This window comes from Felis catus, chromosome A3 (genome assembly GCF_018350175.1).
Source record: "Felis catus isolate Fca126 chromosome A3, F.catus_Fca126_mat1.0, whole genome shotgun sequence".
NCBI lineage: Eukaryota > Metazoa > Chordata > Mammalia > Carnivora > Felidae > Felis > Felis catus.
The window spans coordinates 38,415,989-38,432,844 of record NC_058370.1 but is presented as its reverse complement, the minus strand read 5'-3'; the positions used below and the strand labels follow the sequence as shown (position 1 = coordinate 38,432,844).

Here is a 16,856-nt window from a genome sequence, read left to right as displayed (position 1 = left end):
TCCTATCAAAGGCCAAGTCCCACATCCAATCTAATGCCTTGAAAAGGATTAAAAATATTCAACAGACTTATTGAGGTAAAATTTACATTTTGTTCCTGTGTTATTTGGTTTCTCAGTAACCCTGGGCACAGTTAGCATTCTTCCCTGGACAGTGTCCTGTTACCTGGGCTACAGTGACATTAACCCCTCCTAGATGCCCCTTCCTCTCAGGCTGCCTCTCTTCCCTACCCACTGGAGAGGCCCTTTCTTTCACTGTATCCAATTTTGGGGTTCCCAAAGACTAACAGCTGGGCCAGCATATTTTCTCTCCCTTTTCTCCCTTTCCCTAGGTGATTTAATCCTTTTTCATAACTTAAATACCATCTTATAATGATAGTGCCCAACTTTATCTCTAAGCTGTATCTTTCCTTTAGGCTTTCATCTCACTTATTTAACTGCCTATGTGCTATTTCCATTTGGATATCTCACAGACATCTGAGACATAATTGTTTAAATGGAATGATTGGTTTCCACCCTCCCCTCACCCCTGTTTCTCCTGTTCTCAGCAATGGTGTTAACAACCAGCCACTCAGTTGCTCATGCCAGAAGTCTAGGATTTCACCTGTGACTCATTCCCTCCCTCTCTGCGTAGGATCAGCAGTGATCCCAGTGAGTCTGTTTAATAAATGTCTTGGATCTGACCACCTCTCACTATCTTCCTTAACACGCCTTTGGCTGTGACTGTCGTGGTCTTCATCTGAATTAACACAACTGCTCTCCCTGATCATACTCCAGCAGTGATGTTAAGCATGCGAATCTCACATTGCCATTTCCACCTTACCTAAGCTTCCTCAATGGTGCTTTTTTTTTTTCTTATATCCATCCCTGTACAACAGGCAAAAAAGAAAACAAATACAACTCTTTTTTTCCCCATGCATAAACACGACCATTCCTCTTTGTTGTTATGAGTCTACTTTTTTATTCTTTCTTCTTACCCTCTGAGGATCTTCCAAAAGGAAGACAAGTTTCCTCCTTGAGAGAAGGTGGGGTGAATTTTTCAAAGTAACACAGTGTTAATATAATCAGAATTGGGAAGGAATTGAAAAGGTCTGCTGAAAGGTCTTTACCCTCCATTCCCCAATATTCCATGAGTCAGTCTGCCAATAACAGGTGCCAACAGAGGAGCATTTATTTTCACTGCAATAATAATGCCAATGCCACTGATTCAAGTGGAAAATATTTCAAGGGTGACAGATTCTGTAACACAGGAGTGAGAATTTACTGTTTTTATCTAGGTTCCCCCTACAACTGGCCTTCCCCTTCATTTAAATTTCACTGCTACTGGAAGAGGATGGGTTTGGGCCTGGCTCCCATATGGAAATTAATTGATATTCTTCCTCACACTGGGCTGGATAATTTAAAAATTAATACACTGTGCAGACAGAAGTGCCTAAAGGTTACAGAGACTGACTGGTGAGCTGCAAACATTTAAGTCTGCCAAGCAGAATAAGAAATAGATAAAGCTAAATTACAGACCTATTAAAAATAAATTAGTGGTGTCGAAAAAGCAAATTAAGATGCAGATAATCAATCTAATTTCAGGGTCTCTGGTGAGTGTTAATGCTTAATCCTTCTCATGTTTGATGAAGCCATCTATTAATTAAAAATATTTATATAAAAAATAGCCTGCACAAGGTCTGTATTTCAAGAGGGACCAACTTCAATTGATGTGACTCTCAGATGATGGCCTTGATTTTATAGCGAAAGGCAAGGCCTGCCTTTGCGCTGTCTAAATTAGAGCCCATTTTCTAAAATCTCTTTGCCAGCTGGAGAGAGCATCTGCCTCACTTTCCTCCACTTCCATTTTTGTCCACTCTTCTCTTCTCTTCTCTTCTCTTCTCTTCTCTTCTCTTCTCCTCTCTTCTCGTGACCAGTTCTAAACCATCCATCTTGTTTCCTTGTGCCTCATCAGTGCTCTTAATGCAGAGGTTGTAGCTGCATATCAAAGCATAGAAAGAAGTTGGATTCATAACTGCTTTTGAGAGGAAAAGGGTCAAATGAGCAGAAAGACCATGAACTGGGAGAAGGGAAGATGTATTCATTGAGATGGGGGCATAGCAGGATGCCGAGTCCTGGAGCAAACCCATAGGAAAAAATCACAGAGGATTTTAAGTCCTGTGAGTGTTGGCAGATATGAAACTCTTGGATAGGGGTAAGAATGAATCCTAACGCAACTTACAATCTGATAGCATTTTGCTTTCCTTCTAGTCAGTATATTGAAGAAGAGGTTTACCATAAAGGTGCCGGAAGCATAGGGCCAAATGACAGCCTTTTACGTCTATTTCTCTCATCCAACCTCTGATGCGGGGTCAGAGAATAACTTATCAGGGAGGCTGTCCAGAGCTGTGTCCTGCTTACTGGCCCTTCTGGAGTTAAAGCTCATGGTTTTGCAGCATGGGAATAAATAGAGAAAAGGAGGCCAATACTGCTGCTGTACCTCACTGTCCTACTTTGCAGCAAAAAGGGGATTGAGTCAGAGGCTGGAATCAAAGCAAATCTTCCCATCCTGCTAAAGGCTTGCTCCTGCAACTCTAGTGCCTGCTAATAATGGTAGGAAGAATGGTAGGAGGCAACATGCAGATTTTGGGTCTTTTTAACTCACTTTTTAGTTGAAAATGTCATACGACACACAGGAAAAAGCAAAAAAAGAAAAAAAAACTTTGAAAAAGAGGGATAAGTACAGAGTGAAAAGCCAGGCTTCCTGTATCAGGCAGGTTTTGATTATCACAGAGGAAAAGTGCTTTGCACTGGGAAGAAAGGAAGAAAGAAAGAAGGAAGGTAACTTGCAGCCCTGACAAAACAGAGCTCTTGCCTGGATGAGGCGCCATGCTCCTTGCTAGCCGTCTCACACGGTAATGCTATTAGGAACAGGTCTCCCCTGTGTTTCTGTTGGTTGTCCCCAAGGAAGCACTGTGCCCACCTTAACCAGGCCCCCTGCATCTTGATTCCCACCCAGTGACTGCAGGCAACAGGCTTTTCCTATTCGATGAGTTTGACACCTGAGAACGTTAAGTTTAGTACCTTATTTTGTACAGTCTGTACAACAACAATGACAACAGCAACAGCAATGAACAGGTGAATCATTATTTTCTTCCCCACAGCACTTAATTTACCTGGAGAAGTGGGTGCATTCCTGGGCAGGTCCCAGCAATTGCATCAGGTCTAAAGATTTTTGGCTCCCCTGCCCACTCTGGTTTCATGATGTTGTCTCTGCGGTGTGCCAACGCAGATGCACAGTGTGGGTAACAGTGCAGATGAGCTGCATTGCTAATAGACCACAGTACTATTTTTATGTTTATGTATTTCCATGCCTCTCTCTATATGTGTGCATAAAAGTAATGCCACTGCTTTGCGGCAACGTGGAAATGAAGGTATCTGCCAGGAGACTGACAGGTGACTCAAGAGACTAAAGCTTTTCTTCAGCAATTTCCCCGAGGGCTTCTACAAATTTAGGGCAAAAGAGAAAGTTTATATCACTGTATAGGGAACATTCAACCCAAATTGCTATTTAAAATTTAGAGATGGCCCCAGCCTCCCTTTTCAGCATTATAAGGTATATTTCATAACTGCCAGGAGGGGGTTTATGTCAAATGGCATCCTGTCCTTAGATACTGCTCTTTGATGCTGTGACCTGACCACCTCATGTATTTCCGTAGTTTTGCCACTTGGGCCATTGTGAACACTTCAGTCATTAGATGCTGATGATTCATAAAGAAAATTAACAACTGAGAAAGCCCATGAGTTCCTTCATTCCTCCATATCCAATCTCTGTGCTTCCCTTTGCTCCAGGAAGCTGACCTCAACAGATAATTTCCCCTGGACCACCTTGCCGTCTGGTTTCCTGTGTGTCCACCAGAGAGGGGCAATGGTAGAAGATCTTCAGTGGAAGAGATTGGGGTCACAATTTCAGCCAGGAGAGGATAGGTCAGTCTCTTTCCCCCGCTGTAGCTCCCGCCAACATTCTGCTCATGCTTTTTCTTAGAGCTGCTTCTTTATGCGGTATCAACTTCCTGCTGCTGCTAATCCGTGGGTGCTTTGCCAACCGAAGCTGGCTTCTGGAAACCTGCCTCCATGTCTGAAAGTAGTCCTTCTATGAAATATCCTCTGTTACGAGTTTGAATATCTCTACCTGTGTTCTGCCAGGACCCCAAGTGATGGAGCTGCCATACCTATTGGGAAATTGGCTGAGTTGTGGCTTCTAAGGTAGCAAACTCCAGAATAGGCTGAAGGCTCATAAAGCTGCAGGGAGTTCTGGCCTCGTGATGAGTCCTGAGTCCAGGACCTCTGAAGTCCTCATGTCTGAATTTATGAGTTTTTTTTTTTTTTTTTAATCATCCATTGGTAAGTCTCACTGGGATTTAATCAGTAAGAAAATATCAAATGGCAGATGGCAGTATAGTTACAATCTTGAATTTGACATTAGAGAGATGTGGATTCAAATCTTAGTTTTGATAGTGATTATAGACGCTTGCCCTTTTTGAAAGTGTTTCTTTACAGGTGAAAGGGTGTCATCCTATCCCATTCATACAGGGTTCTTGTGAAGAGTAGGGATGATGGTTATAAAATAGCACGGCGTCAGGAATGCCTCTTTCAAGGCACACTTCCCTGCCATAGCCCCATCTATGTACACACACACGCACACATGTGGGCACACATACACACACATGTGAGTGCACACACTTAGCATTTTCCTCCCAAAGCTGAAGCTTGGGAGGAAACTTATTGAAGCTTGGCTTTAGCTTCAATAAGAGTATCCAGAAAATACAGCCTGATGCGGTAGGTACTATCACTGTAGTGGTTTGGCAATATGTCAACTAGACCAGGCTGAACTACATCCCCCAAATTCCCTTTCCTGTATGGTTCCAGTGAGGGTATGCAATAAGAAAGACTTGGGGGTGAGAAGTAGAGTGTGGAAGTGAGATGGCAGCCATATTGTGATTCACACCCACTGTCTCTGATTTGCTAACTTGCCTCATCCTTGCAGGCTTGCAAATTCTCGTTCCACCATCCTGTGGCCCTCCTGTGGTTCCTCTGACCCAGGGAGTTGGTGTGTGTGTTTAGCAGCAGATGAAAGTCTTTTGCAGGACACCAAACTTCGAAGGTCAGTGGCAATACGAAGTGATATGCATTTCAGCCCATTTTCAGGTTTAAGATAATGTGTGTAGGTTCCATTTTGTTCCTTGTTCTCCCCACCTTACAACCATCTTACCTTCCCAGCTACCTGATGTCCTATGGATTTCCATCTCTGACATCAGTGTCAGACCTATAACACACACACACACACACACACACACACACACACACACACCAGAAACTGAAGAACAAGGCTTTAGGTTCACTTGAACTCTATTTCTTGGCTGAGGCAAGGACTGCCTCTAGACTTGTAGTACTTCTACAATTAAAGATGGAGGCACCCAGACTTGCCTGAAGTTCAACCAGTAGCTGGTATCATTGCTCACATCCTGTTTCTGGTGGTGTGAAGAGGCATTGACAGTGTGTTTGAGTGGTCAGAGGCCACTTGGAGAAGTCAGATCCCCACGTTTGTAGAAACCCAGAATTGGCACCTGGCAGGGATGGAATCTAGCTGCATTCATGCACTCACAGTACCTACAGCTCACCAGTCTCTGCTTCCCTTGCCCAGACACCCTCCAGGAGCCAATGTTGGGTCAGGAAGAAAGCACAGCATGGCATTTAGAGGTTCTTAGGAATGAGGAAGCAGTGGGAACCTGGCTTCTGTTGAGTTACTGATATCCCCAATCATGCTGTAAGAAACATCCTCTTAAGTAGGGTGGATAATGTATGAAGATATTCACCTTTTCTCCCCCTCACCCCCCGCCCCACACTGGATTCTCCCTTTCCCTCCAGTCATGCAAGGTGATTCCTGCTTCAGAGGACCGATGTATAAGGGCAAGGCCAGGAAATCAAAAATAGTCTGTAGCTTTCCCAGGCTTTTGTGTTCTAAAATCCTATGCAATTAGGGGAAATTGGAGATTTGCAGCTAAGGGAAAAAAAAGGACTTAAGCTTTGCTCTCATCTTCTGAGTAGGAAACTATTTTCCTTGGTCCAGTAGTGAGAGAGGGGAAAGTAGTTGACAGGGTCTGCAGGAGCCTTCTAAGAATGCTTTTCTCCAAAAGCAAAGCCTTGGAGAGAAAGTGGCAAAGTGGTACATTTAGGAGACAGGTTCCATGTAGCCTCGCAGGAAAGTTCCTGGATCCTTGGTGTCATTCATAGACAACTGAGACCATTTGGTCAGGTCCCTGACCAAAAGGAAGACCTTCTCTGCAATAGTCTGACTGCAATCACACCATTCCTTCTTATTTCTCACCACACCAGGACTCTACACAGATGTATTCAGCCAATATTTTGGGATAGTGATAACATGATAAGAGCTAGCTCTTACATTGCAGGCATGATGTGCCAGTCACAGTTCTAATCACTTCTCATATATTAACTCATTCAGTCATCATGAAAACCCTACAAAGTGACATTTTACAACCCATTTTACAGATAAGGAAACCAAGACCACACATCCAGGAATCAAATCTAGACTGTTCAGTTCTAGGATCCATGCTTGTTTGGTGGCTGTCAAAGACGGTGATTATTTCTCGTTCATATACCTGAGTTTGTAGGCATAGATTAATACTAAATAGGTAACCATGTTTGCAATTAACATATTTTATCTTGGCAGTTACACAGGAGAGAATCAGTCACTTTGTCTGGAGGTGGAAGCAAGAGGTGTAGACCAAGACCTGCTAATAATACTTTAGCAGCCTTTCAGGGGTCAGAAGTGAAGGCTTCCGATTCTCAAAGAGACCTGTCTGTGGCCTCAATAGTATCATGCTCTCAGCCAAACGTCTGGAACATAATAAGCCCCCAATAAATATCAGCTGCTTTAATGATTATGATGACGATTATGGTTATTATCACCCCAGAGGAGGCTACACAGAGCCAATTTGCCAGCACAGAATGACTGCCCTCTCGCTCCACGTTTCCCTCCACAGGACTAGATTCATCTGAGGTCATCACGGCAATTACTCCACCTCTGCCTGGAGTGTCCAGTCCTTAATTCACTTCTCTCTCCTGTTGAGAATGAACACAATCTGATCATCTAAATTAAGAGTTCGGTGTACTAACACTTTCAAAATTATTTGCATTTAAAAGGGGAGGGTAGTGCTTAACAAAAATGAAGACATATTTAATGATGTAATCACAGGATTCTATACAGTATTTAACAGTGGAATAGCAGGATTCAATAGCTGTGATAATGGTGAAGTGACCGCGAGCTCTCAGGTCTTCCCTATGACTAAATGCATGCTCTACACATCCTCCTTCCTGTCTGCCTCATAGGTAGGGCACAGCAGTATGATCAAAGAAATGAGAGGTGGCTGCACATGGGAACAACTATGAAGGATAAAACATCATTGAATGATACTCAACTTAAAACATCAGGGGCACCTGGGCAGCTCAGCTGGTTGAGCATCTGACTTCAGCTCAGGTCAATCTCGGGGTTTGTGGGTTCAAGCCCAGCATTGGGCTCTGTGCTGACAACTCGGAGCCTGGAGCCTGCTTCAGAGTCTGTGTCTCCCTCTGTCTCTACTCTTCCCCTGCTCACACCTCTCTCTCTCTCTCTCAAAAATGAATAAACATTTAAAAAAATTAAAATAAATAAATAAATAAATAAATAAATAAATAAATAAATAAAAAAAACATCAAAGCCTCATGAAGACTGCTGGGAAATAGCTCTGTTTACATAGAGGATACAGAAGCCAACCTGCTGTGTGTTTGAGGGTAGGAGGTGTCAGAAAGAGTTCCCAAGAGCAGCCATACCAGAAAATACAGGTGTGTATTATGGAAGGGATGCTCACCCAAGATGCTTGTGTGACTAGAGAAGTATTTTTGGAGAGGTACGACATGAATGAATGAATGAATGAATGAATGACTTAATGAATGAATACATGAGTCTCGGTGATATTAAATTCCCAGTGAACAAGTGACTGTTTGGTAAAGACCAGTTGATTTATTTGATCAAAATGAGAACAGATAGTGTTAAGTCATTCCCATGGTAGCTATTAAAATACCTTAATTACACATAATGGTCAATAAAGATTTATGGGGTCAGTGAATATAATGCATGAGGTGCAGGTAATAGAAAGATCAACAAACAGCAACCCAAGAAGCTCCAGTTTCTATTTTAGCAGAGTCCCAAAGCAGCTGTGTGACTGTTGCTCAGTTTCTCAGTCTCTCAATCTTCAGACACTTTCTCTGCAAAATGAACGGTCAAACCTGAATAATATTTAGGCTCATTTCCAGCTAGATAATGGAATAGTAGTGTATTCTGTACTTGGGCACCTTCAAGTGAAAGTTGATAGTTACTCTTTGGAATGCCATGTTTCTCCTTTGGGTACATCCTCCCTTTGATCAGTGGCTACCTGGTGACAATCTCTTTCCATGTCCTGTCCCAAGTCTCCTGAAACGATCAGCCACATCAATTGCTGAGTTCCAGATGAAACTCTGTCTTTGCTTCTAATTTTGCTTCTGCTATAGGTTTACAGGTGACAGATGATAAAATATTAATTCCCTTAAGTTCTTTCATGTACCATATGTCTGTGTGGACTCAAACAACAGGTAGAAACATGTAGAAATAACATGAATTTTGATGGTAAGTCTCAGATTCTTTGCTTTAGAGGACCTATCCATAGATACTAAGATTTTTGAAATTTTGACATTTGTGCTTAGACATTTTAATTTTCCATTTTAGTTGTTTGAATCTTATTTATTTACATTTCTTTTCAGACAAAATGATTTATAACTAGATCTCCCCTCTCACTCCATCACCTATAACAAAATACTTCAATGATATTAATATTTCCTGCTTAATTTACTCTTTTTTGTTTATAAGTAGGACAATATTTAGTTTTAAATCTGATTTCACGCTAAACTTAGAGAAAAGGCAATTTTCATTTATGTCTCTTCCAGAAGGAATATGTTCAAATGTCAGCTATTTGTGGACTTTTCCTACTTGGCTTGTGACAGATATATGAGAAATTTGACAATTGTGGTTTTTAACAGCCCACCTCAGAGGTGATAAATAAAATGAGTTGACAAGGAATTCATCACCTTAATGTGGATCTGTGGGGTAATGGGAGACATCAAGCATGGGATGCCAAAGCATCCCCAGTGTTTGATGAGACCCTGTGTCTGGGTGTCCATGGCAAAGAGATAAAGCTGTCAGTGAGTTACTCTTAATGCTGTTGGACAAATAGCCATGCCACCCACCTGTCCAAACATAGCCTCCCCTTATAGAAAATCAATAATTGGACCTCAAAAGCCATGCAAATTAGCACAGCTCCACACACCAGGGCCAAGGCTAATCTCAGATTGGCTTAGATGACTATGAGAGAAGAGAAAGCAAGGGCTATGGGAAGACAAGGAAGATGACTCAGGGTTCATTTGGGGTTTGCTTTTGATTACTGACACTTTTTAGATGTAATAATAATAGAGACGTTTTTGTATTTCTTTCACGTTTAAAAGCATTTTGGAATGTGTTGCCTTGGTTGACCTTTTTTACATGGTCAACCATGGAGTGAGATGTATCATGTCCCAAAGAGATAAAGCTAGAGCTTATCCACACTTTGCTACTCTACACCGGTGCTTTGCCAACTCTAAATGACTGCACATATCTGAGAGGAGGAGACTTTTTGCTATGTGCAATGATAATACCTCCGCTGACCATACTAGAGGCTATGGAAAGATCAAAATGAGATAGCTGATGGGAAACTACCAAGGGAACTTGTAAAATTCCATAAAAAAAAAATAAGAGTCTTGCTTGGTGTGTTTAGAATCTCACTATGGTGTTGTCCCACATAATAGTATCAGTTATCTCTGGTCCATAAACCCCGTCTTTTCCACACAAACTGTTTACATTCCTGTGTTCTCTTCTCAGGAAATGGCACAGGCTAAGACCTGGGATTTGCCTTAGACTCCTTTGTCTTTCATACATAATCATTTGTCAAGGTCTATTGTCAAAACAACCCCTTAATATCCTCCATTTCTGTCTCTTTTTTAACCTGGAATTTTCCAGTACCTCCAATCTTGTATTCTCAATACTCCATTGTGGCTATAGTCATGGTTCTAAGTGCAAATCTAATCACATTACTGCCTATTTAAAATCAACTCTTCTTTGCTCAAAGAACAAAGTTCAAATTCCTTAACAAGGCTGACAAATCTATAACCTGGATTCTCTGAACATTCCCATCTCTTCTCTGTCCTTCCTCACAACCCTAAAACACTGTATTTTTGCCTTAAGACATAGTAATGGTTCTTGGAAGGCACCACAATGTCTTTCACCTCCAGCTTTTTGTTCTGGGACATTCTCACTGCTATTGACCAAGATCATTTCTATCCATCTTCCAGGGCTCGGTGTAGACCTTCCAGGAAATATTTCCCAATTACCTAAACCAGTGTTGGAGCTTTCTCCTGCACATTCCCTCTGTGAATTCTATCAGAGGACTGAATTGCACTTTTTTTTAAACTTCCTTAAATATAACATTCATGCAGAAAACTGCATCACTCATAATGTACAGTACACTTATCCTGCAGTGAATATACTCATGAAATCACCACCCAGACCAAGAAATTTAAATAACCCCCAACCCAGAAGCCCTCTTAACGCTCCCTTTTAATCAATATACTTCCTTCTTCCCAAAGGTAATTATCATTTGACTTTTACTATCATAGTTTTGCTTTCTGTAGAACTTCATATAAGTGGAACCATGCAGTACCTCTAATTTTATGTCTGATTTCTTTTACTGGGTATGCCTGTGAGATTTTTCCATGTTGTTGTGTGTAGTTATAATAATTTTATTTTCATTACTGTGTAATATTCCACTGAATTAATAGACCCACTATTTATGTATCCATTTTACTATTAGGCATTTATGCTGTTCCCAGTTTTTGGTTATTTTAACTATGGTGCTATGAACATTTTTTTCTCCATCTTTTGGTAGAAACAAGCACTCATTTCTCTTGGATACATGTCTAGGAGTTACGGAGTAGGTGCATGTTTGGCTTTAATAGACACTGACAAACATTTTCCAAAATGATCTTACCAATTTTTTCTCTCTAGCAGTGCATGTACATTCCAATTGTTCCCCATTTTGGGGACTTGCAGTGGTTAGCAACAATGGACATTGCTAATGGTTAGCCATTCTGGTGATTGTAGAGTGGTGTCTCATTGCGGCTACAATTTTCTTTTGTTACTTCACACATGTTTATTGGTTATGTATGTGTCCTCTTTTGTGGATGTCAGTTGAAGTCTCTTGATCATTTATCTATTGGAGTGACTTTTCAGGTACATGTGATGGAAATATATTTTCCCACTATGTGGCTTACCTTCTCATCTTTTAATTGTGTCTTTTCATGAGGTGAAATTCTTATTTTTAATGTTATCCAATTTATTGGATAATTGGATAATTATCCAATTGGATATTGGATAATTGCTTCCTCCATGGTCTTTATGTTTTTGTTCTGTTTTGGAAAACTTTCTCTCCCCTGAGGTAGAGAAGATAGTTGTGGATGTTTTCCTCTAGAACTTTTCTTGCTTTCCCTTTCATATTTACATCAACAATATATCTGGAATTATTTTTCATGTATGCTATCACACTGTATTTTGATTATCTATTTAGTTGTCTCCCCATCCAGGCTGTGAAGGGCTGGGAAGAAGAATGTGAATTACACCTTCTTAATCTTCATTGGGGGAACCATCTGTGTGATGCATAGTTTCTACCACTCTCAAGCAGTCAAAATACTTCTTACTTTTAGATAATTTCCCTCTCTATATTTTAGAAATGTCTTTATATTTAACTAAAATTGCATCTTAATGTATTATTTGCGAAAATATATGCACTATGCCTTTTCCATCATGATGTTATTTTACTTCTGGGATGCTTTCTCCATTGTACATGGCGCATTTTCATGTCTATGGCTGTCAGTGTCACTTTCAAGTCCATGTAAAAAAATTTGTACAAGAGGGGGAAACTGTGTGGCATTAGTTTAATTTATTTATTCCCTAGAAGTTATTAATTTAAGCTTTTCTCCTTCCAATGTTCATTTTACTTATTTATTTGTTTGTTTGTTTATTCATTCATTTATTACTAAAGTCTTATTTATTTATTTATTTATTTATTTATTTATTTATTTAGTTGAAAAAACACAAGCAGGGGAGGGACAGAGAAAGAGAGAGAAAGAATTCCAAGCAGACTCCACACAGTCAGCACAGAGCCCACTGTGGGGCTTGAACTCACAAACTGCGAGACCATGACCTGAACTGAAATCAAGAGTCAGACATTAGACTGACTGAGCCACCCAAGTGCCCCCAATTTTTATTTTTTAAAAATTAGGTAAGACATTCACATTGTTCAGATATCAAATATGTGCATTGACAAGTCTTGCTTCTGCTTCTGTCTACATCTACCAGTTATTTCTAATATCTCTTGGTTTACCATTTTTATCAATTTCTTGTGTGTACTTCCATTATGTATTGATAAACAGAAGGATGCTACCTAGCAGACAAGGGCACATGACCAGAGAGCACACATAACAGGACATCTGGAAAATAATTTATCGGGAAAGAAAATCATAGAAACATAAGCAGTTAGCAGATATGTGGTCCTCATTGCTTATCACTCTCTGAGGTGGCAGAAGGGGATCTAGAAAGGCAGATCCTTAGGTTTGAGGAGCAGGAATCCAGCCCTTGGCTGGTGGGCTGCAAGATTCCCCTCCCCTGGCATGAACAGAGGGCTGGGATAGAGTCCAAATCCTGTGACTGCAGCTATGTGACAATAGTTCAGTGTCCTCAGGACCAAATGCATTACCACAGTCCTCTCGGGGATCAATTGCCTCAGACTGACACTTTCTGTAGTGCCCTAGAGGAGATAATCACCTTTTCTGAGAAGCTAGCCTACAGGCTATGAAAAAAGTTTAAACTTCACTTCTCAGTTCACTCCTATCCCAAGGGGTAGATGGTATGTGTCAGAAACCCATACCATTTTAGCCTGTAAGCTCATGAGGCTAGTCTCTGGTATCACTGTAGAAGACATTGGAGGATGGTTAGAACAAGAATAGGAAAATTAAAGCCATGAATATAACTTTAAGCTCCCCTCAGTGAAGTCTCAGAGAGCCCAGCCCCAGCCCAGAGGATAGGTCCCAGGTTGCTAAGAGCTCTAGACAACACTTCTTCCTAGTGTCCCATATGTGGGACACTGAACCTTCTGACTCCGCACTGATGTTGACGCATATAGTTCCAGGTAGTGTGTTAGTCTAGGATAAGACTAATTGGCCAACACATAATAGTGATTCTGTTCTAAGATGACCTTAGAATTTAGGCTAAACTTCTGGGTCTTTGAGGCATGCAGAATCTTTTTGGTTACTTGGCCTAGATGTTTGACAAATTCTATATTTTTGTCATCATCACAGTTATCCCTTACCCAGGAACTAGACTACGGTCAAGGATGTAGTATGCTATGTCTCCTCCTGAGGCAACCATAGATTTGCACCACTCAGATTTCTCTTCAAGAAAGAACCTGTGTCAAGCAATGCAGATAGCTGTCAGTGCCCAGCTGTAGCACTTTCAAGATCTCCTGTATTGTCTCACCTGAGGCTACACTGCTCCTGGGCTTCTCTAAGCCAGTGTGTGACCATCATGAGAGTATGAGGGCCTGGACTTTGCTGTTCAACGTTGGACTATTCAATGGCCATTCTGTGCACTGGAGCTCCCCATTGGGTGGTTGAAACTTTCTTAGAGATACACCACAGCCTGTGCCATTTCCTACACAATCTTTCTTTCCCTTCACTCTCTGGATTCATATCTGCATCATGGTCTGAAGGGTTTCCTTTCATCCCTTTACATGCCACAGGTTTTACTCTCAGTGAATCTCTTATACTTTTAACTCTTGGTGTCTGCTTGTTGGAGGTCCTGAACTGACAAACATACTCTGAGAAGATTGTTTCTTCACACTTGCGCTAGAAGGGATAAGTAAGGTCTTAGAAGAGGTGCAGGAAAATCTGTAATGGCAAGATAACCACCTGTGTCTTGGGTTCAGATTATGTTCAACTGAAACAGTAAGGGGAGGTCTGATGAACCATATGGAAATAGTAGCCCAGGGGAGTGACATCACCCAGTGGAAAGTGTCATGTATAGTCATTTGAGTCAAGTAGTCAGTAGTCCTTCTCTCCATTGTTGGATTTAAGCAGTGTGGCAAGTTGGCTGAAGATGGCATCTGTAGGTGCCTTTCATAGGTCAAGAATATCTCATCTAGGCCTGAAGAATTGGTCTCAAGACTCTTATACTAAGGAGAACATGCCATCCTATAATAAGTAAAGATTCAACTAGCATGTCATGTTTGACCTTAGCACCTAGGATTAAAATTATATAATTGACTTCATTGCAAAGTACTGGCTGATGCAATTCAATGGAGTATGCCAGGATACTGGGGATATCAGAAGCAGTATTTTAGGAGACAGGGTAATGACTACTAACTTTTTTCAAGACCCAGCAGAGTGTGGTAGATGCAACATCATGACACATTTGAGGCCTCCAACTGTTAGAAATGCAATCAAGAATGCAATCAAGAATGCATCCAGGTGGCCTGGATGACAATTTTACCAGAGGGGTCAAGGTGCAAGACAAATGGCAGGCACTGGTCTTTTTACCTACCACCAGCACCACTACAGCTATCTGAGGTTTCAGGTATTCCTGTCCTACCAAGCAATGGGCTTCTTCTTCCAGGTAAGTGAGACCTTATGTCTCACAACCAAGTGATAATACAAACATATTCTTATTTTTAGATGACACGCTAAATATTGGTTTGCATGCAACTTCTTTCATTTAACAATGTGTCCATATAATTTAGATAAATGAACAGTCCTTGTGTTTTTCTCCATCCCTGTGGCAATTTCTCTGATGAAAATACTTGACAAGCATGAAAAGAATCTACAAGGATGGCTGCCTTTGTCCCTTTCAAATCTTAATTTTTAGGTTCCATTTGAAAAATTGATATTGGATAGGCAATAAATTATCAGTCTTTTAAAGTGTGAGGAAACTGTTTCTAACATCAGAAAGGCTTACAGACATCTACCTAATTAAAGTTGATCTTTTAGAACTGATTTATTGATGAAATACCCAATGACCAAAAGGTGCTGTGAAGTCATGTCAATTTAGTAATACTTTCTGATAATTTGATTATGAATTATAATAGCATATATAATATATATGTATATATATATATACATATATATATATATACATATATCCATGTGTATATTGGTATGTATAACTATGGAAAAATGTTAGCATATATAAGGGCAATATATAATAGTTATTCAGAAGTAATATTTGGTGTCCATGTGGAATATTAGAGTCTCTCATAGCTATGGAAGCAACGGATACACCATCTTAACATCTGGCATCAGACATTTCTTTTCTTAGAAAGAAAGAAGAATCTTTGTTTAGGAAAATGCCGGTAAATTTGGGGGATGGAAGAAAAGACCCTGAAGCATGAGACCAGAAAGATCTAAAGCAAGAAAAGAGAAGAAGACTGAATTGCTCTGTGTGAGATGGAGAGGAGTTTGTTTCTACCTTGGGTGAGCATGAAATGAAGAGGACGCATGGAGTAAAGCCGGGACCAGGAAGTCGCTATTGGGCTAGGGAAACTCAGAGAGTAGCATATCCATGGAAAACCCCTATGGGGTGGCAACGGAAGGCTTTTAAAGAAGAATGCTTGATGTTTACCTCAAAGTTTTTCTTCATCATGTCTAAAATCCTCTTCTTTTTATTGTCCATAAATCTTCAATAAAGTTTACTAAATACATGAGTTGCCTTATGCAAGAAGGTTTTTACTGGGACAAAGATGGAATGCATAGGATGGCAAGATGATTAATAAATCATGAAAGCAGGCAGCCAGAACTCAAGGGGTCCTAGAATATAAAACTTCAGAAATTCCCAGAAGTCTTCCGGGGACTTCTGGAATCTCTAGAGTATGTGTGGGTTGTGGTGATGGGGTAGTTGGGGCACTTAGGAAAAAACTTAGGTAAACCTCAAAAATCTTTAAGTCCCTAGTTAAAAATTAGGTTTTATTTATTCAGTTACTCACCAAATATTTGAAGACCTACAATGTACTTTTATAGGTCCTGGAGATAGGGGAATGAACAAACCATAGTTCCTGTCTGTTTAGAGCTTACATTCTAGTGGAAGACACAGTTAATAAATAAAAAAGCAAAAAACATATGCAATTTTATGTCAATTATTCAGAGGTGCTATATGGAACCAAGCAAGGAAAATGAATAAAGCCTTAGAAGTTGCTTTTTCTCATAGGATGGTCAGGAAGGGTTTCTCGGAGGAAGTAGCATTGGAGCAGAGCCTGAAAAAAGATCTGGGGAAGAGCATTCTAGGTGAATGGCCAGTGAAATAGTAAGAACGGAGGTTTCTATAAATTACCTAGAAAAGGTAAATTGGTACTACTTCCACTTGAAGATTATACTTTAAAAAAAATTTTTTTTAATGTTTATTTATTTTTGAGAGAAACAGAGCCTGAGCAGGGGAGGGGCAGAGAAAGAGGGAGACACAATCTGACGCAGGCTCTAGGCTCCAAGCTATCAGCACAGAGCCTGAAGCAGGACTTGAACCCACGAACCATGAGATCATGACCTGATCCAAAGTTGGATGCTTAACCTACTGAGCTACCTTAGACACACCGAAGATTATGCTTTTGATAATGATGATTGTGGGTATAGTTGATAGGAACAAAAGTGTATATGACCAT

General features: G+C 40.6%; 1 long non-coding RNA gene across 1 annotated transcript in view; it reads right to left on the bottom strand.

Moving 5' to 3' along the window:
• Positions 1-1,143: 1,143 nt before the first annotated feature.
• The window catches only part of LOC111559793, a 74,424-nt gene continuing 58,711 nt past the window's right edge, over positions 1,144-16,856 (bottom strand). The window contains exon 2 of the long non-coding RNA XR_002741053.2: positions 1,144-1,974. This is a non-coding gene — a long non-coding RNA (uncharacterized LOC111559793). The remainder of the gene's footprint in view (positions 1,975-16,856) is intronic.